Source organism: Schistocerca americana, chromosome 3 (assembly GCF_021461395.2).
Source record: "Schistocerca americana isolate TAMUIC-IGC-003095 chromosome 3, iqSchAmer2.1, whole genome shotgun sequence".
Classification (NCBI taxonomy): domain Eukaryota; kingdom Metazoa; phylum Arthropoda; class Insecta; order Orthoptera; family Acrididae; genus Schistocerca; species Schistocerca americana.
In genome coordinates, this window is record NC_060121.1 from 701,529,215 (window position 1) to 701,551,099 (window position 21,885).

Genomic DNA, 21,885 nt, shown 5'->3' on the forward strand with positions numbered 1-21,885 from the left:
GTAGTTGCACAGCTTCCAATATGGCGTCAACTGAGATCGTATGTGACGGCATTAATGTAACAGTGTAGGTTATGGCGTTAAAGCTGTGACACACAAGATAGGCTGTGACAAGCAACACGATACCCAAATGTTCGTTCCAAAAAATAGATTTTGCGCTGGTATAAGCCAGTGTTCACAAACACGTTTATAAATAAAATAACATTCGAAGACGAAAATGCTGTCTGTTATGGCAAACAAACCAAAAGCTGGCACGTAAATATCATCTGAAGATACGGCACTCTTCCAAGATTTTAGAATCTCATTCTATACATCGATCTAGGCATTCCGAATAACTAATTTCTAGACTCGCGTTTTCTTTCTTTTTTTTTGTTACGTGTTAAGTTCAGTTGTTTATTCATAAAATCGTTCAAGATTGTGGGATAAATCATTCGTTTGCAGTTATTGCACACACACACACACACACACACACACACACACACACACACACACACACACACACTGCTACAGAAAATTTAATTGTTTTGTTATTTTTGTAGTTGTTGTAGTTCCAGAAACTGCGAAAACATACCTGCCGATCGCTGTTTTAACTCTTTTCAGTAACAAATTGAAACCACAGTAAAAGTTAATGGAGTACAGCAGCAATTACCTCACGATAAGTGCGCCAGAATGCTCGTATTTGGAAATACAGCCACCAGGGAGCCATGGTGCAAGGTGAGTGGTGCCACCAAGTACAGCCGAGTTGTGGCGACACTTGAGTGACACCACTGAAAACTCGATGTTCACACGTGCCACTGCAATATGACATTAGTCACGTCAGTCGCGTGTGTAAACCTGACTTAAGGGTGGCCAACCTTGCTTTGACCTGCAACACAGGCTTCAGCTTCTCGCAACACAAAAGTCAATAATTAAAAGCCCTGTAGCAACCCAACGGCTGTCACAAAGATTCCTTGAACCGACCATTGGACCTAATATGTACACCACTGAAAGTTCATCCAACGCCTTCAACTGGCTCTTAACAATTTCCTTGATACTCTCCCAAGCAACAAAACAGGAATGCAGTAGGGAAAAAGTCACACAAAAACATCAAAAAATGGTTCAAATGGCTCTGAGCACTATGGGACTTAACTTCTGAGGTCATCAGTCCGCTAGAACGTAGAACTACTTAAACCTAACTAACCTAAGGACGTCACACACATCCATGCCCGAGGCAGGATTCGAACCTGCGACCGTAGCGGTCACGCGGTTCCAGACTGTAGCGCCTAGGACCGCTCGGCCACTCCGGCCGGCACACAAAAACATCACTCGCAAATTTCCACGTTAACCACTCTAGTTGACTGGTTTCTGCTAAACCTTACTAAGTCCGTCTCGTTCACTAAACCATTATTATTTGTTTAGCTACTGGCTCTGCGATCTGATGTAAGGGCTTTGCTTACCAAGCACATAAAAGCAACACTTGCCTACAGCACCGAAAAGTTCCAACCTAAATACAAGTCGCACGAGAACGCACTTTCGGAATCTCCTAATTTTTCTTTGTGCAAGATATGGTTCAAATGGTTCTGAGCACTATGGGACTTAACATCTATGGTCATCAGTCCCCTAGAACTTAGAACGACTTAAACCTAACTAAGATAAGGACATCACACAACACCCAGTCATCACGAGGCAGAGAAAATCCCTGACCCCGCCGGGAATCGAACGCGGGAACCAGGGCGCGGGAAGCGAGAACGCTACCGCACGACCACGAGCTGCTGACTTTGTGCAAGATATAATTCGGCTGATAATGAAGGATCACCTACTCACAACTTCTGAATTAACTATTAAAAACACCACCCTCTCCCCAGAGGGAACGCAACTTGTACATTCCAAGACGACATTCGCACGATTACTCGATTTCTCGAGCTCTAACACGCTCCATGAAATTATTTAACATTTAGTCCCATAGGAAGTTCGAATCAGGAGCAGAATGTAGGCATTTTCACTGATCATGTCCTGCTCCCACCAATATAGTTTCTATAAGGTACTGACTCCTTGATGCAACAGGTGTCGCAAAATAGTGGCCAACATGAGGAAACCGTTCTCTCTTAAAATGATTCTAGACGGCGCCACACACTTAGGAGGATCAGGGAAAGACCGATCCATTATCTTCTTGCCGAACGAGAAACTCCCTTCCGCCTGCAGTCAGAAATTGGCAGAGGCGACTACGACAATGGACAGGCATGTGCGGCCAGGAAGTGATACGTTATGTGGTGTACCGGTCATTTTCTGTAACTCTTTAAGGGCTGTACGAAGAAGCGGCAGAAGAAAAACTGCGGATTCTCCTCTGTTCTGTAAAGGTTCGCATCCGCCCTCAGTACATACCAGCGCAGAAACCGTCGAAACGCAAGGATGCGGTATAACGGCCCATGAACAGCGTGACAACCAAAAAACCACAAGCTATAAAGGGTGAGGCAACAAAGACAGATCACCCCACATATATCCCGAATGAATAAATATATCGAGGTGTTGTTTTCACCAAGTTATAGCGGACAATATGGCAAATTTCCTGAAGTTTGCGAGTAATTTACAGTCGCCGAATCTCAGTACAGACTTTATTTATTTCCCAATCATTTTTTTTCTGTGGCATGTGAACAAATTTCTAAGATAACTTCATCGATATAACATGTATGGGACTTGATCAAATAGAATCAAGATAATACGTCCGCAAACTGTCTCGCCGCCACGAGAAGAGTTCCATATACGACTGCTCTGTTACATCAAATGTAAGCAGGCACGCAGCTCAGATAAGGTTCATGTGTCTATTGTCGCGGATGTCATACATAGCGCGCAAAAGATGATATTCAGGATTGTTGCACCCTATAAAGTGATTTGGAAGGAACAATATTGCAAGTTGAATTTTACCTGGAATTAACGGCAGCACAGGCCCGGGTTATAAGGCATTTCCTGCCTTCGGGAGTCGTCAATGTTTCCTGGTAGACCTCTAGTTTTAATTTTCACCGCAGATAAAATTGTAGAAGTGTTAAGTTTTATGAGTGTGCAAACCATGTTGCATTTCATGTACGATCGTTTGAATGCGTCTCCTAAACCATCGTTCCAGTGCTCTCCAAATGTTCCCTCGAGAGGGTCTATCATTAAATGTGCAGAATGGGGTGGCCATCAGTCGTGTTGGTATCACACTAACTGCCTTGAGTCAAGTGGAATGTTCCAATAATTGCGGCAGCAGCCTATCTTAGGTACCCGAGAAACTTGACTGTATTTAGATTCCCATCAATATAACAGAGACCAATTATATGAGTCTTGAGAAGCATGCACCAAACGTTGATAGAGGAAGAGCTTTGCTTTTCTCTACTTCTATGAGTCACCGTGACTTTTCAACTGGCTATTGGTGCATACTGCAACCGTTGACTCCCTCATGGTTTGCAAGCGCTGCTTCTTCCTTAAACAAAATCATGCACAAATTCGCTGCATCACTTTGCACTTGTAATAGATAACATTCGGAGAAGGGTAACCAGTTTTGGAAGTCATTGCCATGAAGCTGTTGGTGCAGCGAAATGTGATGAGATTGAAATCGACAGAATGTACACTCCTGGAAATTGAAATAAGAACACCGTGAATTCATTGTCCCAGGAAGGGGAAACTTTATTGACACATTCCTTGGGTCAGATACATCACATGATCACACTGACAGAACCACAGGCACATAGACACAGGCAACAGAGCATGCACAATGTCGGCACTAGTACAGTGTATATCCACCTTTCGCAGCAATTCAGGCTGCTATTCTCCCATGGAGACGATCGTAGAGATGCTGGATGTAGTCCTGTGGAACGGCTTGCCATGCCATTTCCACCTGGCGCCTCAGTTGGATCAGCGTTCGTGCTGGACGTGCAGACCGCGTGAGACGACGCTTCATCCAGTCCCAAACATGCTCAATGGGGGACAGATCCGGAGATCTTGCTGGCCAGGGTAGTTGACTTACACCTTCTAGAGCACGTTGGGTGGCACGGGATACACGCGGACGTGCATTGTCCTGTTGGAACAGCAAGTTCCCTTGCCGGTCTAGGAATGGTAGAACGATGGGTTCGATGACGGTTTGGATGTACCGTGCACTATTCAGTGTCCCCTCGACGATCACCAGTGGTGTACGGCCAGTGTAGGAGATCGCTCCCCACACCATGATGCCGGGTGTTGGCCCTGTTTGCCTCGGTCGTATGCAGTCCTGATTGTGGCGCTCACCTCCACGGCGCCAAACACGCATACGACCATCATTGGCACCAAGGCAGAAGCGACTCTCATCGCTGAAGACGACACGCCTCCATTCGTCCCTCCATTCACGCCTGTCGCGACACCACTGGAGGCGGGCTGCACGATGTTGGGGCGTGAGCGGAAGACGGCCTAACGGTGTGCGGGACCGTAGCCCAGCTTCATGGAGACGGTTGCGAATGGTCCTCGCCGATACCCCAGGAGCAACAGTGTCCCTAATTTGCTGGGAAGTGGCGGTGCGGTCCCCTACGGCACTGCGTAGGATCCTACGGTCTTGGCGTGCATCCGTGCGTCGCTGCGGTCCGGTCCCAGGTCGACGGGCACGTGCACCTTCCGCCGACCACTGGCGACAACATCGATGTACTGTGGAGACCTCACGCCCCACGTGTTGAGCAATTCGGCGGTACGTCCACCCGGCCTCCCGCATGCCCACTGTACGCCCTCGCTCAAAGTCCGTCAACTGCACATACGGTTCACGTCCACGCTGTCGCGGCATGCTACCAGTGTTAAAGACTGCGATGGAGCTCCGTATGCCACGGCAAACTGGCTGACACTGACGGCGGCGGTGCACAAATGCTGCGCAGCTAGCGCCATTCGACGGCCAACACCGCGGTTCCTGGTGTGTCCGCTGTGCTGTGCGTGTGATCATTGCTTGTACAGCCCTCTCGCAGTGTCCGGAGCAAGTATGGTGGGTCTGACACACCGGTGTCAATGTGTTCTTTTTTCCATTTCCAGGAGTGTATGTAGTCCGCTAGCCACAAAGCGGTGTGTGGCGGAGGGCACAATTCGCGCCAAAGTCTTATTTCCCTCCCCCCCCCCCCCACCCACCCACCCCCCGCACTGTTCCAGTCGCGGATCGAGCGAGGGAAGAACAACTAGGTGTGGCCAAGCGGTTCTAGGCGCTTCAGTCTGGAACCGCGCGCCCCCTCCTGTCGCAGGTTCGAATCCTGCCTCGGGCATGAATGTGTTTAATGTCCTTAGGCTAGTTAGATTTAAGTAGTTCTAAGTTCTAGGGAACTGATGATGACCTCCGATGCTAAGTCCCATGGTGCTCAGAGCCACTTGAGAAAAAAAAAAAAAATGTTCAGATGTGTGTGAAATCTTATGGGACTTAACTGCTAGGGTCATCAGTCCCCAAGCTTGCACACTACTTAACCTAAATTATTCTAAGGACAAACACACACACACCCATGCCCGAGGGAGGACTCGAACCACCGCCGGGACCAGCTGCCATTTGAAACATTTTGAAAAACGACTATCTGAACGCGTCAGTACGACCTCTAATTTCCCTTATCTTTGAATGGTATTCATTGCATGATTTGAAAGTTGATGGTAGTAATATATGGTCTACATCCTTGGCGAAGATCGGATTTCGGAATTAAGTGAGCAGCCCCTGCCGTTTAGCGCGACGTCTATCTGCAAGTGTGTCCCACTTCAAACTTTCTATGAGATTTGTAACGCTCTCGCGATGGCTAAATGTACCAGTCACGAATCTTGCCGCTCTTCTTTGGACCTTCTCAATCTCTTGAATCAGACCCAACTGGCAAGGGTCCCATACAGACGAACAGTACACTAAGACTGGACGAACTAACGCATTATAAGCAATATCCTATGTTGAAAGACTGCATCGCTTCAGGATTCTACCAATAAAGCACAATCTAGAGTTCACCTTGCCCGTTACTTGTGTAATGTGATCATTCCATTTGAGATCATTTCGAATAGTCACGCCCAGATACTTGTCGGATGTTACCGCTTCCAAAAACTGGGCATTTATTTTGTATTCGTACGTACATTAATGGAGATTTTCTCCTTGTTATACGCAGTAGGTTACACTTACTAATATTGAGAGATAACTGCCAGTCATTACACCACGCATTTATTTTCTGCAAATCCTCATTGATTGGTTCACAACTTTCGTGTGATACTACTTTCCTGTAGACAACAGCATCATCGACAAACAGTCTAATGCCGCTGTCAATACCACCAACCAGATCCTTTATGTATATCGTAAAAAGCATCGGAGCCACTACATTGCCCTGGGGCACACCTGAAGTTACGTTGTTTCTGTTGAAGTCACCCCATTCAGGACGACATACTGCTCCCTGTCTGTTAGAAAACTTTCTATCCAACCGCATATGTCATCCGATAGACCGTAAGCGCGCACTTTTTGGAGCAAGCGACAGTGCGGAACTGAGTCGAACGGCTTTCGAAAGTCGAGAAATACGGCATCAACCTGGGAGCCGGTATCTATAATCTGTTGTATATCATGCACAAAGAGGGCCAGCTGTATCTCGCATGACCGTTGTTTCCTAAAACCGTGCTGGTGTCTCCAGATGAGCTTCTCAGAGTCTGGAAAGGTCATTATGTCTGAACAGAAAACATGTTCTATGATTCTACAACAAATCGATGTCAGTGAAACTGGCAGGTAATTATGTGCATCCGATTTTCTCCCCTTTTTATAGATTGCTATGACCTGGGCCTTCTTCCAGTCCCGTGGAACTTTCCACTGTTCCAATGATCTCTGCTAGATGATGGATAAGAATGGTGCTATATTTGTAGCATAGTCAACATATAATCTTACGGGGATATGATCATAAGTGTTGAAGAAATTAGCTGCCACAAACGAGTCTCTGAAAGAGAGCGAGAGCATCATGGTGGCGTGGATGTGAGGGATGCGGGCAGACGTTGCGTGATGCTGCGCCTCACTTTCTGGGCTCGTGCAGCACTTTCTAGCAGAAGCACGCGGGCAGCGGGCGGCTGCGTGAGCCGTATCGCGGAAAACGAGTTGCCGCGGCCACGCGATCCCCTGTGCAGGAGGGAGACGGTGGGGCGCCCGCGGATATCGCCGGCTGCTCCTCCCGGAACGCGCCAGTCTCCAGCGGGACGCCAGTCCAGCCGCTAGCGTCGCAGCCCCTGCGAGCCTCGCCCGCAGCGCCGTCTTCTGCATGCGCCGTCTCTGCCACGGCAGACTACACGAGCGGTGAGTGTCCCCTGCCACTGTTGCGGTTTACGCTTCTCCTCACAGCAGGCGCGCATTTGTTGCTCGGTTGTTCTGTCAACGAAGCGGTGGCGCTGCAGCGACTGAGCCACTGGACTCGCCTTTCGGGATGAAGGAAGTTCATATCTCTGCCCCGCCGTACTGGTTACGACATTTTTATGCGCAAACATTTCAAAGCTGCTAAGATATTTACTGTTCTGCAGCCGTATGACGTCGTCTGGTAGACTTCAAAATTTTAAAATGGTGTTTACCACATGTCTATAATTTAAAAAGGTTAGACGCTGAGTTCTGGGCTAGGTGACTGCCTGCCATACTCCAAACCGACTTCCTTTTACAGCACCGAACATATACACTTTTACAATTCTTGGAGACAGATTCCTTACACCAGCACAACAAAAAAATTTCGTATAAACAAGCTTCCGCAAATCCTTCATTTTCGAGTTATTGATGAAAGTTTAAAAATTTAGATGATTGGAGCTCATCAACAGAAGCAAGAACTCGTCGAATCGTGAACTGTCGGACCATTTCAAAAACTCCCTGTCGATTTCGAATGGTTTTGCAGACTTCCATGACACTTTACAGAGAGTTTCTGCATCCACGTGGTCTGCCGGATGGGTAAATCGTTTAAGGTGCCGCAGAGATAATAATCCGAAGGACAGAGGTCCGTCATGGAAGTGGGCCTCCTCTATCTATCTATTTGTCATGGTTGATACCAACCAGTGCATCTCGAAGACTGAGACTGAAATATGTTTCTTCTTATTTGCAAGGGCACGTCTTCTAGTAGGTCTTAGAGGGTGTTCTGAATAAAGTCCCTGTAGACAGCACCTGTAACAGCTGCTGAGAGAAGAAATGGCCCAACCAGACCATCACCTACAGTTCCAGCTCGCACATTAACCTTAAACTGATGCTGATATCTAGACTGTGTGATAAACCTTTAGCATTTCTTGCTTTATCCTTTTGTTTTCTTTAAAGTCAAAGAGAAAAGGTGAAGAGGCAGAGCAGCGTAGAGCCTGTGCCTACCGTCATGTATTTTTGATTTTCAGATGTTAAGAAACATAAGATGTTTTATCTGTTCCTCAGTACGAAGAAGGACTTGCTCTCTGCTAGTGAACGAAGGTAGACGTAATCAGAGGTAGCCATTTTGGGCTATGTGAGTAAGTGAAAACTCTGTGTTTTCTGTGCGCATCGAAGAGAAGAATATAGTATTATTTTACCAACTGAAAGATTGTATGAATTATTATTCCAAGTAGTACTGTAATAAGAAGAACTGAAGACCACCTGTGTACTTCGAAGAATTCACGAAGATCCGATTAACGCAACATGGACACTGTCAAGATTTTGTGGGTGGATACGGCGATCGGACATAGCATTATTAATTGGTAAGCAAAATATACAGAGGGAAAAAGAGTATTGTGCATGCAGAACCAATATGAACTAATTGTCCGAGTGCCGAAAAAGTAATCTCATTAATTCAATATATCTAAAAAACTTTTTTAATTATATTTTTTATTATATTACAGAAATAAGTCTCTTTATTTAGGCAGACAGTATATCTGCACTACAGCATGAGGATTGCGATTGGCCCATGTATGTTGGCTGTGGAAAACTGTTACTCCATCTCTTCCCAACGTAGCCTCGTCTATCAACAAAACTAAAGAGACAAACAACGAACTGGCAGTTTGTCCAACAAACCTTCGGCAGAAGCTCTTCTAGTAGGTGACCGGCAGGCGTACGGCCCTGCACACGCTGACCATGATTCGGACACGTGATTCCCTTGTGAAGAGTCCCCCAAACTGAATGTGAAGATTACCACACGCCAGAGCCACTTGTCGTGCTCAGATACCTGGCTCTTGTTCGACAGCCAGTAGAACGCACTCTTCCTGGTCAGTCGTACGAGCAGCACGTGGTCAATAATCTGTGGTGCTATGGATCCTGTATCGACAATGCAATGATACACAGCAACAAAGTTGCATGATACGGCTCTCTTCGGTCTGGAAACGCCGCATAATGCAGCCTTTCAGCCTCATGACCAACATCATTCGCGCGACGTAAAAATCGTGTCTCACAGCTCATGAAATGAATATCCTGCCATGCTTGAACGGAGAACTTTCACTTATCTCACTACCAGTAGTAAATGTACACAATCGACACTTTGAAGACAGAAGAATGATGAATATAAACAAGTCTCCCTGGGAACACAACGTCACCTAAGATACAATGTGTCAAACGAAGGAATAGATAAGTGAAGCTGTTATGCTGTGCTGGAAATCCGTTGAACGGTAACTTTCATTAATAACTCGAAAACGATGGATTTTTGGACATGTGGTCATCTGAACTTTTTCCTTGTTTTGGTATAAGGAACCTATCCACCAAGTCTTTAAAATAATTTTTGAAACATTCTCTATAAATTACGGTATTCAAGTTATAGACTTTGGCGCCGTAAAACTGAGTGAGTTTCGAGTACGGCGCGAAATCATCTTGTCTAGAATTCAACGCCAAACAGATACACGCTGAGGTGACAAAATTCATGTGACGGCGAAATGTTCATATACGGATGTGCACAATGTATAATAGGTCAATGCACTGGTGGAGCTGTCATCTGGCATTCAGGTGATTCGTGTGAAAAGATTTTTGACGTAATTATGGTCGCACGACGAAAATTAACAGACATCGAATGTGGAATGATAGTTGGAGTTAGGCGCATGGGACATTCTATTTCGGAAATCGTTAGGGAATTCAATATTCCAAGATCTACAGTGACAAGAGTGTGGCGGAAATACCAAATTTCAGGCGTTACCTCTCACCATGGACAACGCAGTGGCGGGCGGCGTTCACTTAACGACCGACTGCAGCGGCGTTTGCGTAGAGTTGTCAGTCGTAACAAACAAACCACACTGTGAGACCTAACAGCAGAAATCAATGTGAGACGTACGATGAACGTATCCGTTAGGACAGTGTGGCGAAATTTGATGTTGAAGGGACATGGCAGCAGACGACCGATGGGAGTGCCTTTGCTAACAGCGCGACATAGCCTGCAGCATCTCTCCTCAGTCCGTGATCACATCTGATAGTCCCTAGGCGACTGGATAACAGTGGTGTGGTCATTTTAGTCCCGATTTCAGTTGGTAAGAGTTGATGGTAGGGATCGAGTGTGGCGCAGACCTCACGAAGCCATGGTCCCATGTTGTCAACAATACACTGTGCAAGCAGGTGTGGGCTGTGCTTTCGCGGAATAGACTGGGTCCTCTGGTCCAACTGAACCGGTCACTGAGTGGAAATGGTTATGTTCAGCCACTTGGATACCATTTGCAGCCATTCACGGACTTCATGTTCCCAAAGTACGATGGAATTTTACGGATGACAGTATGCCAAGTTACCGAGCCACAGTTGTTCGTGATTAGTTTGAAGAACATTCTGGACAATTCGAGCGAATGATTCGGCGACGCATATCGCCCGACATGAATCCCATGGAATATTTATGGGACATCATCGAGAGATCAGTTCGTTCACCGATAACACTTTCGCAATCGTGGGCGGCTGTAGAAGCAGCTCACTATTTCTGCGGGGGACTTTCAACGACTTGTTGAGTCCATGCCACATCGAAATGTTCCACTAGGCGGGTAAAAGGCGGTCCGACACGTTATTAGGAGGTATGCCATGAATTTTGTTCAAATGGTGCAAATGGCTCTAAGCTCTATGGGACTTAACATCTGAGGCCATCAGTCCCCTAGACTCAGAACTACTTAAGCCTAAGTAACCTAAGGACATCACACTCATCCATGCCCGAGGCAGGTTTCGAACCTTTGACCATAGCAGCAGCGGGGTTCCAGACTGAAGCGCCTAAAACTGCTCCATGAATTTTGTCAGCACGGTGTGTAACATAATAGCTGTACCCGACTATGCGTTGCTGTTGCTCAGTCTAGTTAAATGGAGAAGAAAGAAAAGAGAAAGCATGCTCTAATCTACTTCTCCCCCCTGTCTCCTCCTCCCCCTCTTCTTGTCCATCTCCTACTTCCCCCCCCTCTCTATACTACCTTCTCCCTCTCTCTCCATATCCTCCTGTGTCTCTGTCCATATCCTCCTCCCCACTCTCTGTGTCAATTTCCTCTCATCCCTCTGTCCATTTCCTCTTCCCCCCTCTCTCTGAGCTTGGACCTTGTTTATTGTTATCCCAAATCTAGAATTTTCTAGTCTGAATGTTTAGTAGAATATCGTTTAAAATTTGATGTGAATCGATCATGAACTTTTCGAGCTTGTATTGTGAAATACTTTTAGCAAAAACCCCGAAAATATTACACGATATTCGAAGAAACATTGAGGCAGGCAATAGGATATATACATTTCAGCATATATAATATATAAATGTATAAGTAATATATAAAAGGGAAACATTGTTACCAAAAATCTCAAAAAGTACTTGGCCAGTTTACTTCAGATTTGTACATGTTAGTCTAATAAAACTTTGTACTAAATTTGAAATAAATCTGTCAAGTAATTTTTGAGATTTTTGCTAACAGTGTTTTCCCTTTACATATTACATTATACTTTTATACATTATATATACTAAAATACATACTCTACTGTCTGTCCAAATGGTTCTTACAGTATCTTGTGAAATTTTAGGTAAATGAGTCAAAAACGTTTGGAGAGATTTGGTAACAATTTTTATATGAGTGTATTATATATATATATTTATGTATTATCCATACATATTACTAAAATGGGTGTACATATTGTATATGTATGTGCGTAGGTATGTATGTATGTTTCACATCGTCTCCCAAACCACTTGACCGATTTCAACAAAACGTGGTACACACATCCCTTACCGTATGGAAATCATCGCTGCCGGTGTAAGAACCACCTGCCTATCAGAGGCTTGTGGTTGGAGGTGAAAAAGCAGTGAAGCCACGATCCGCGAATACACATACTTCAGTAATAATAACGTCGTGTGACTAGGGTCTCCCGTCAGGTAGACCGTTCGCCCGGTGCAAGTCTTTCGATTTGACGCCACTTCGGCGACTTGCGCGTCGAGGAGGATGAAACAACACAACACCCAGTCCCTGAGCTGAGAAAATCTCCGACCCAGCCGGGAATCGAACCCGAGCCCTTAGGATTGACGTTCTGTCGCGCTGACCACTCAGCTACCGGGGCCGGACACATACTTTAGTCACCCAGTATTTGAGAATACTTCTTTACTTCTAACTCTATTAACAATACATTTCGCAAACAGCAGCTACATACACCACTGTATGTAACTGCAGAACTATATCATTAAACAGCACGTAGTTTATTGGGTACGACGTCGTAAACATTGGCCTGTATAAAAACGAAATTGCAGGGCAAAATTCTCTAGAGATACAGGTGAAACATTTGTACAGATACGCGTGAAATATGTTAAAGATACATGAAATAAATTTGTCATGTGGCATATTAGCAACAATCTGGAAAGAAATACTGTGGGGGTAAGAACCACCAGCTTCCTATTGGAGTGAGAATAATAACGTGGATAGAAAAGTGAGAGGAGGAGATGGACAGACAGCGATGGGGCAGGAGGAGATGGGTACAGACAGCGAGGTGGAGGAGATGGGTACAGAGAGGGGGAGGGGAGGGGCAAATGGACAGCGAAAGGAAAGAGGAGGAGGTGAATTGGAAGAGGGGGGAGGAGATTGACAGAGAGAGGGGGGAAGAGAAGATGAAATTGGAGGGGGAGGAGGAGATGGACAGAGGGGGTAAGGAACAGATGGACAGAGGGGGAGGGGGGGGGGAAGGATGAGATGGACTAGTAGAGGACTGGAATAAATACATACCCGGACAATGCCGGTTTTTATGCATGAAGATTTAAAGTATGACATACCCCTTTTTAAAATTTTTAGCCTGACAGACGATGAAATACAATCGGTACAATCAGGGCTATATTTTTTTTTTTTTTTTTTTTTTTTTTTTTTTTTTTTTTTTACGTTGGAGATTGAAAACCCACGAAGTCAAGATTGTACATCAAATCTCCTTTATTTGGACTAGTTAACAGTTATGGCTACAATACAAATAAAAGAAAATATCATCTGCGAACTTGACTTCATGGGTTTTCAATCCCTAACATAAAAATTTACGACATATTGTGTATCTCCTGGTTAATCATGTCAACAAACTTGAAAATAAAAAATATTTTATTTCCATCATTTCACTGCACCTTCGAGCTACTTCTTTGCGTAGTCGCCGCTCCGACGTACACATTTGTTGTAGCGTGGTACCAACTTTCAATACCCTCGTCATCGAAGGCTCTTGCCCTACGCATCTTAACGTGCTCGTAGTGCGCTCCGAACTGAAAAGTGTGACGTGACGCGTTCGCCGGACATACTAGAGACACTGCACAACACATCGGCGCAAAGTTTCATCGAATTTTCACTGTGGTTTTAATTTCCCGACCGATTGGAGGTTGAAATTAAATAGTCCTCGTAGCTGCAAAACAATTATGTTTGTAGCAACTTTGTGGTGATTATACGTAAATATGCCCTTTACAAAAGCTGTGGACCACAACATAAAGAATGTTTTGCATACTGATTTACTACATCGATCATTTCTCTGAGTCAGTTCGGGGAATTCACGGATGATCATGTAAGAAAGGTCGTTGTAAACTCCCTCTCCCACCCATGTTCAGCTGAGTTGGTGTTCCGTTTATTATGACTTCTACATGACGGGACGATGAACTCCAACATTTGTTATTAATTGTGCAAGAGTACCTCATACCAGTATGCTGTAAAGCTAAATGCATGTCTACAATTTTGTAAGTGTATGCGTAAAGAGATGAAAAAAAGAGGTTCGTCATAAATTCGTAAGTTTTTGTGTTCGTTCTAGCGAGATAAGTACCACATAATAATTTCGGTTCCCTCACATTTGCTCTTTTCTTTTCCTCCAAACATCGCTCATCTTTTTATCGTGTTTCTTTTTTTTTTTTCTTTCTGAGAAGTTTACACCTGTTCTCTTACTGCTTCTGTCTTAGAATCCTTAAAATTTTCCTCGTGATCCTCCTTCCATTATTTCTAGGTTATGTTATTTATAATTTAGTACTACGGATTCACTTTCGTAATAGCATTTATTAATTTTAAGAACATTTGCCAGTAGTATAACGTTTCTGCTAAGTAAGAGTAATAAGATTGGGAAGGAGATATGGTAGCTTTATGAGAAGAATTTTATAAAGAGCAAGAGTTAATTGGCCTGAGAAAGAATGAGAAAGAGCAGGTAAAATCCAGCAGAACTGAAAAGGGGAGAAAAATTAATGCAATCAGAAGAGGAAAAATAGAGAACACAACACAGAAACAAGGAGAGCTGAGAGGGGTGTTGAAAATGCGACGGATATTTTGGTTCTCTTATGGACAAAAATAAGAGTCCGGGAATAAAACGAGACTAATGATGACAGGAAAGGCTTCAGAGTCTTTCTAAGGCAACGATGTTTCGATCAGATCCAGGTCTTTTTGTGATTTGTTCTATAGCGATACTGCTTAAATGGTAAACGATGATAAAAGATTTAGAGTTTTGCATGGGTACAGCGAAGACATTGGAGTCAGGTACTGTATTTCAGCTTTAAAATTATTTCATGTAGGAGGTAAGCTACTGAGTCCTGCAGCTCTCTCAAGCACGGTTTTTAGTGAGATTTTTTCTTCCTCGGTTATCTCTTCGGACAAAAATTTAATAACATTGCGTATAATCACACATGCCTGATTCTAAAGAACTTTCCCTGCATTTATGGTGCACGAAGACTGCAGAGACATGTCAAGTAGTGAGGAGACGGCAACGAAATGGCTTCAAGTGTGCATTTCGACAGATGACAGCCAACTGAAGCAGCCTCCGCTTCGGAACCACGTAATGGGATCGCCCAGCGTTCACGACGAGAATGCATTTCTGTTCTAGTGCGGCGATATTCGGCGCAAGCACTAGCAGAAGTTATCAGTCCCGAAGACACACTTCCATGCTTCGAGCTTCCAACAATAGTGTTTCTCCGTGCACGCCGATGTCGGCGCTCTCTGGCGCACAGTTACCTGAGGTGCCCCCATATTGGGCGGAGACTTCTTGCCGATATAAATGCCACCTCTTTCCCAACATGCCTCAAAATATGTGCTTTTGTGAATACATTCTTTTTGTGTTCATCCTCAATTTCTTCTATGATCCGCTACAGGCGCGCGAGCCCACATACACACACACACACACACACACACACAATGACAGGAAACTATGTAAATACCTGAGTCATGCGCTCATCATCGGGATGAGAGCATATGAGAGCTTTTATTTCATATTGATATAATAATTTTCACGTAATATATTCCCGCCAATTCGATACTAGGACCAAAACAGTCACGTTGTGTTACTATAAGAGTGGAGGGGAGTCTTTGTCAAGCTGTAATAGGTGTAGCCCGTGTGGACAGTAGGTCGCATCAGAACCACTAGAGATTGAGGAAATTAACCTCATGTGTAATGTTCAATTAGAAGGATTATTGATAAGTATTACATTGGTGCTAGCGAATATGAAGCATGCGATATGTACATTGGTATTTAAGTCAGCGTCAACGATGCTCTGAAACACACTTTACCAGCAAGACTCATTCTCACAGGGGTCATGGTATTTCCAAGTCAAGCAACACATTCGCTGCTCAGTGACGTTTCGCAAGTTCAGCAGTACGTATTAGACAAAAAATTGTTAGCGTTCGGAACGAGGGGCCCAGCTCCAGCCAGAGTAAGGAAGATACGTAATTGATACTCTCACGATCAAAACGATAAAGATATGTACTATAATAATAATAATAATACAAGATTGACAAGTCGAAAGTCACTGGCTGAAGACCATAGTTTAGAAATAAACAAGTTGGTCACACAAATGAAAATACTAGGACTCGTTCCTACTGTCCTGAAGCAAAGTTCAACTAAGGGTTCAGTTCTTCCATCCACGCACGGAGCTAAAGTTCCACAAAATGTTTAAGGTTTTCTGTCTGGTACGAAGTTAAAGTTTCCTTGGAACAGTCTACAGTCGCTGTACTATAAAAATAATTAAGTCAATTTTTATGTCCTCTACAACCCACGAAGAAAGAACCGTCCACTGTGTCGCTGCAGACCAAAGCACTGTTCGCAGCAGCGCCAACTGGCCGATGCCGAAGAGGACAGCGCCGCCGTGGGATGGACGACTGAACTGGTGTCAGGGCTCGGAGCGAATTGCTGGCGGACGGGCGTGCGCCAGCCTAAATACCGCCCGGCGGTAGGATATCTTAGGGTGTATTTTCCGTCACGTGGATTGCAGAAGCAAGTAGGATCCTATGACTCTGGCGGCGTTCTTATTTTCGCCTAGCGAAAAAAACCAGGAAGTCTGCTACCCGGCAAAAAGTGGTTGCCTGTCAAGCCGGCAAACCGCGACACTGCGGCGTATGATGTGTTGTCGACCTTGCGGATGTGACGTCACGATGTATCAGATTGCATTCATTAACTGTAAAAACTGCTCTTGAATCCAGCATTTGCAGTCAGCATCATATAAAAGATTACATCCCCCAGTTGAAGCAATGTAATTAAAATGCATTCTTATTATATGTAAACTGAAAGTGGAGAAGGGCAGCCGGCCGGAGTGGCCGAGCGGTTCTAGGCGCTACAGTCTGCAACCGCGCGACCGCTACGGTCGCAGGTTCGAATCCTGCCTCGGGCGTGGATGTATGTGATGTCCTTAGGTTAGTTAGGTTTAAGTAGTTCTACGTTCTAGGGGACTGATGGCCTCAGAAGTTAAGTCCCATAATGCTCAGAGCCATTTGAACCTTTTTTTTATTTTTTTATTTTTTTGGAGAAGGGCAAAAAGAAAAGGAAACGGAGAAGATCACTGCTATCAGCTGCATCAGGACATTACGCGGAATTAGCGGCGACGAATGGAAATGTGTACTGGGTCGGCAGCTTACAAGGCAGGTGTGTTAACCACTGCGCCACAGCCTTACTGCAACTGCGCAGACTATATCGGCACGCCTCACTGCCGTGCCACATTCCCACTGAGCGCCACCTGTCCGCATTCCCAGTCCATTTCCTCCATGATCGCTCTCTGAGATTCCCACAGCTGGTCGGGCATATTTGTTCATCCGCAACGAAGAAGGTGGATCCGTTGCCTGCCCGCATCTCGTGGTCGTGCGGTAGCGTTCTCGCTTCCCACGCCCGGGTTCTCGGGCTCGATTCCCGGCGGGGTCAGGGATTTTCTCTGCCTCGTGATGGTTGGGTATTGTGTGATGTCCTTAGGTTAGTTAGGTTTAAGTAGTTCTAAGTTCTAGGGGACTGGTGACCTAAGATGTTAAGTCTCATAGTGCTCAGAGCCATTTGAACCATTTTTATTACTGAGCACCTAAAATGTCACCTGCTCTCAGTTGCTGGTTGCCTACCTAAAGATTTCTATGAGCAAGAAAAATCTGATTTTACGTATGTCGTGTAATTATTGACTGAATATAAAAATTTAAAATGCTCTCATAACCTGCTCATTAAGAGGTATAATCTATATTACCCAGTCTATATTCATCCAGTGTTTGAGGATGAAGGTACTTAGCGAATTCCAACAAACTTTAAAAGGAGGAAAGTCTACCGCATTCTGCTTTTCGCTGTTCATTCAGCAGATCTTCAGAACCAGACATGACGTTTTAGTTTATTACTTCAATAATTTCCTGCACCACATTTTGTAGACAGTATCCCTATATACCACTGAATGTACCTGCAAAGTTCTATCACTCTACAGAGGACATATTGATGGAAATATGGCGTCACGAGCACTGAGTTGTGTGTAAAACTACATATCACATTAGCTCATTTGTAAAGTAATCAGACTTTTGAAGCTGTTTTATACATGAGAACTGTATTTTTTAAAATTTCGGGGGTAGGGTCGGGAGGGGTTTACTGGTAATACGCTTTCTTATTTTTATTCTTTTACTCATCACTCTTAGGACTGGTTGGATGCAGCCCGTTGCGATTTCCTCTCTTGTACCAGCCTTTTCATCTCAGTCCTCAATTATTTGTTGAATGTATTCCAATCTCTGCTTTCCCCTACAGCTTTGACAATGTATTATCACACAAACTGCCTGACGTCTTAACATATGTCCTATCATATTGTCCCTTCTTCTTGAGAGTGTTTTCCATATTTCCTTTCTCTGCCGATTCTGCAGTGAATCTCCTCATTTCTTAACTTACCAGTCCATCTAATTTTCAACATTCGTTTGTAGCATCACATCTCAAATGCTTCTATTCTCGATTGTTACGGTTTTCCCATTGTCCGCATTTCACTGCCATGCTGTGCTCCAAATGTACATTATTAGAGATTTTTTCCTCAATTTAAGATCCATGTTTGACACCAGTAGACTTCTATTGGCCAAGCATACACTCTTTGTCGGTGGAGGTCAGTTTTTTATGTCCTCGTTGCTCAGTCCGTCATTGGTTATTTTGCTTCCAAGGTAACAGAATTCCTTAACTTGGTGTACTTCGTGATGACACATTTCAGATCTTAAGTTTCTCGCTGTTCTCATTTCTGAGGTTTATCATTACTTTTGTCTTTTTTCGATTTACTCTCAATCAGTATTCTGTACTCATCACACAGTTCATTCCGTTCAACAGTGGTGTAAATCTAGCTTGCGTCCGCAGTGAAATACTGCACGTCCACTCTGGGTAGCACTGAATTAACTGGATCGTCTCGGCAAGCATGCAAAAGAACTTAAGCGACCAAATACTAGCGAAGGGCCCCTATCAATACCAAATGACTAAAAAACTGGACCTTCAATCCTTGTTTGCCAACTAAATATAGAAGGAATTAGCCCAGCAAAAGTGACTACTTGTCAAAATAGTGAAATTCATAATGTTTCAATAAGGTCTGAAGAGTTCGCTGTCCATTATATCTGCAAACTATCTAACGTAGAGTGGCCGCTGAATGTTCTACCAGTTACTGTCCATCAATCACCATATGCTGGAGTTTTAGTAGCCAACACGAGCAGTTGAAGTACGCACGGAACAACGACTATGGTAATGCATCGGTTGCTTGGGCTGAAATTAACGTTTACATTCAGATCAGTTGAATGGAAGAGAGGCTATGACGTAGACCGCTGTTTTGTCTCTCATGAACGTAAAGATAAGCCAGTTCCTACCTCAAAAAAGGTCTTGTCAGACTTCCCACACAGCCAACATAGATCTGTTACTGTCAATATTTGTTTATACATCTCACTGGCTAAGCCAGTGCCGCGACGTAAACAGATTTTTAGAAAGGCAACTGACAGAGATTCTCGCATCACCTGGAAAAATGTATTTGTTTTATTTCACCAAAACCCCACAGCTACAGCCGTCTTGTTGAAGCTGTTCTTGCATCTGCTAAGCAACACACTCCTCGACGGTGGTGGATATGGAGGAGGGGGAGGGGCATAGGTGCACGTGCCCCCCCCCCCTCCCCCCAGACGGGGTTGGTATAAAACATAAAACATCGTTTGTTAGAACACTTTATTCATGACCCACGCATTTCGCACGTATAAACTTGCTAAACTTGCAACTAGGCGGGTAGATGGTCGTAGTAGACGCACTGCTATTACTATTCTGTTTAATTTAAATAAGCAAGGGCAGCATTCTGTGACTTGTGAAATGAACGTGACGATCGTGATCACTTCAGCTATTGTTTGTAAGCAAATATTTTTGTGTTTGCTTCCCACTGTGCGGTAAACAGGAGATAATGTGAATGGGTCTAAACGACAAAAGACACTTCACTTTTTTTTTGTAAATACTTAAAAAGTGAAAGTTAAATTAACGTTGGGAAGGGGAATCACTTCCAGTGACTGTGGATTCAGCAAGTAATGTGAGTAGTTTATGTGATGACGAGACTATCGTGGATGAACGTGATATCGATCATTTGGTTGAAAGAAGACGACATCTGACGGACGAGAAAATATTTCAGTGGTTAAAGTGCATATATTGCTTACAGCAAGTTGTAGAAGCTGATAAAGTGCTATCGTTCCAGAGAAAATTGTTAGAAGAAAATGTTTGACTGGCCTACAGCAGTAATTTAAGTGGCGGATTTTGTAAAGCTTGCGTTCTATTCGGTAGAGAGGAAGCAAGCAACAATGATGTAAAATTAGGAAGACTAGTGAATAAATCAATGAAAATGTATAAGAAAGCAACTGAAATTATACACAGTCACCGAGAGAAAGGTGCCTGGCAGAAATTTGTGCAAATGATTGAAGGGAAGTCAACGGATGTCCTAACAAGAATGGATGAGGTTAGAAAGAGAAGAGTGGACGAAAATAGAAAAAAACTAATCGCAATTATAAAGACAATAATGTTATGGGAGCCCAATCTTCGTCGTTCCCTACGGTTTTGACCAGTTAGTATCACCCAAGTTATTACCTGATGTCTTAACACATTTCCTATCATAATATCCCTTCTTCTTGCCAGTGTTTTCCCTATTTTCCTTTCTACGACGATTCTGCGGTGAACCTCTTCATTCCTTAGCTTATCAGACCATCTAATTTTCACTCATCTGTAGCATCTCATCTCAAACAATCTTTACATTCAGACCAGTTGCATGGCGGAAAGGCTATATAACCCAGACCTCTGTTTTGTCTCCCATGATCTAAGGACCAGCCAATTCCTACATCAAGAAAGGTCTTGTCAGACTTCCCACACAGCCAACACAGACCTGTTATTCCCAATATTTGCTTATCCATCCCACTTCACAAGGAAACTTTCCTGCTTCATTGAAGTTTCGAATGGACGCAGGCGATGAAATACAGGGCGTTTCAAAAAGAAAGAGCAGATTTCAAACATTTATTTCTCAAAAACTACAAATGATAGAAACACAATTCCAACGGTCCTTCACTCAATATGAGTACCAAATGTTACACAACAAATATCAAAACTGTACCTCAATATGAGCACCATTTGTTACACGACAAATATCAAACCGGTATCTCATTTCTTGCCACACACGACGCAACTGGTCTTTAGTTACCGAATTCACGGCCGCAACAATTCGATGTCGTACCTCTTGAAGAGTAGCGGGCATAGGTGGGACATAAACACAGTCCTTTATGTACCCCCACAAATAAAAATCGCAGGGAGTAAGGTCTGGTGACCTGGGAGGCCACAGACGATGACATTGATCTTGTGCTCCTGCTCTTCCAATCCACCGTCCTGGAATGGTGTTATTTAGGTACCGTCGTACAGGTTCAGAGAAGTGTGGTGGGGCGCCATCTTGCATGAAGATGAAGTGATTTGAATCTTCCTGAAGTTGAGGAAATAGCCAGTTTTCTAACATGTCCAGGTAAATGGTTCCTGTGATAGTTTTCTCCATGAAAAAGAAAGGTCCATAAACTTTGTTTACCGAAATTGCACAAAAGACGTTAACCTTTGGTGAGTCTCTTTCATGTTGAATAACGTCCCTCGGAGTTTCACTCGCCCAAATTCGTACGTTATGCCGATTAACTTTACCAGAAATGTGAAACGTTGATTCATCTGAAAAAATTAATCGTTCGGCAAAATTGTCCTCTTCCATGTCCTGTAGAATTGCAGTTGAAAATTCGAACCTTTTGTTGTGGTCGTCAGGACGCAATGCTTGCAATAACTGCAGTTTGTACGGCTTCATGTGCAGACGC

General features: G+C 44.1%; 1 protein-coding gene across 1 annotated transcript in view; it reads left to right on the forward strand.

Moving 5' to 3' along the window:
• The first annotated feature begins 7,146 nt into the window (after positions 1–7,146).
• LOC124607034 overlaps positions 7,147–21,885 on the forward strand; it is a 61,533-nt gene continuing 46,794 nt past the window's right edge. The window contains exon 1 of the mRNA XM_047139203.1: positions 7,147–7,240. The gene's annotated coding sequence lies outside the window, so the exon portion shown is untranslated. The remainder of the gene's footprint in view (positions 7,241–21,885) is intronic.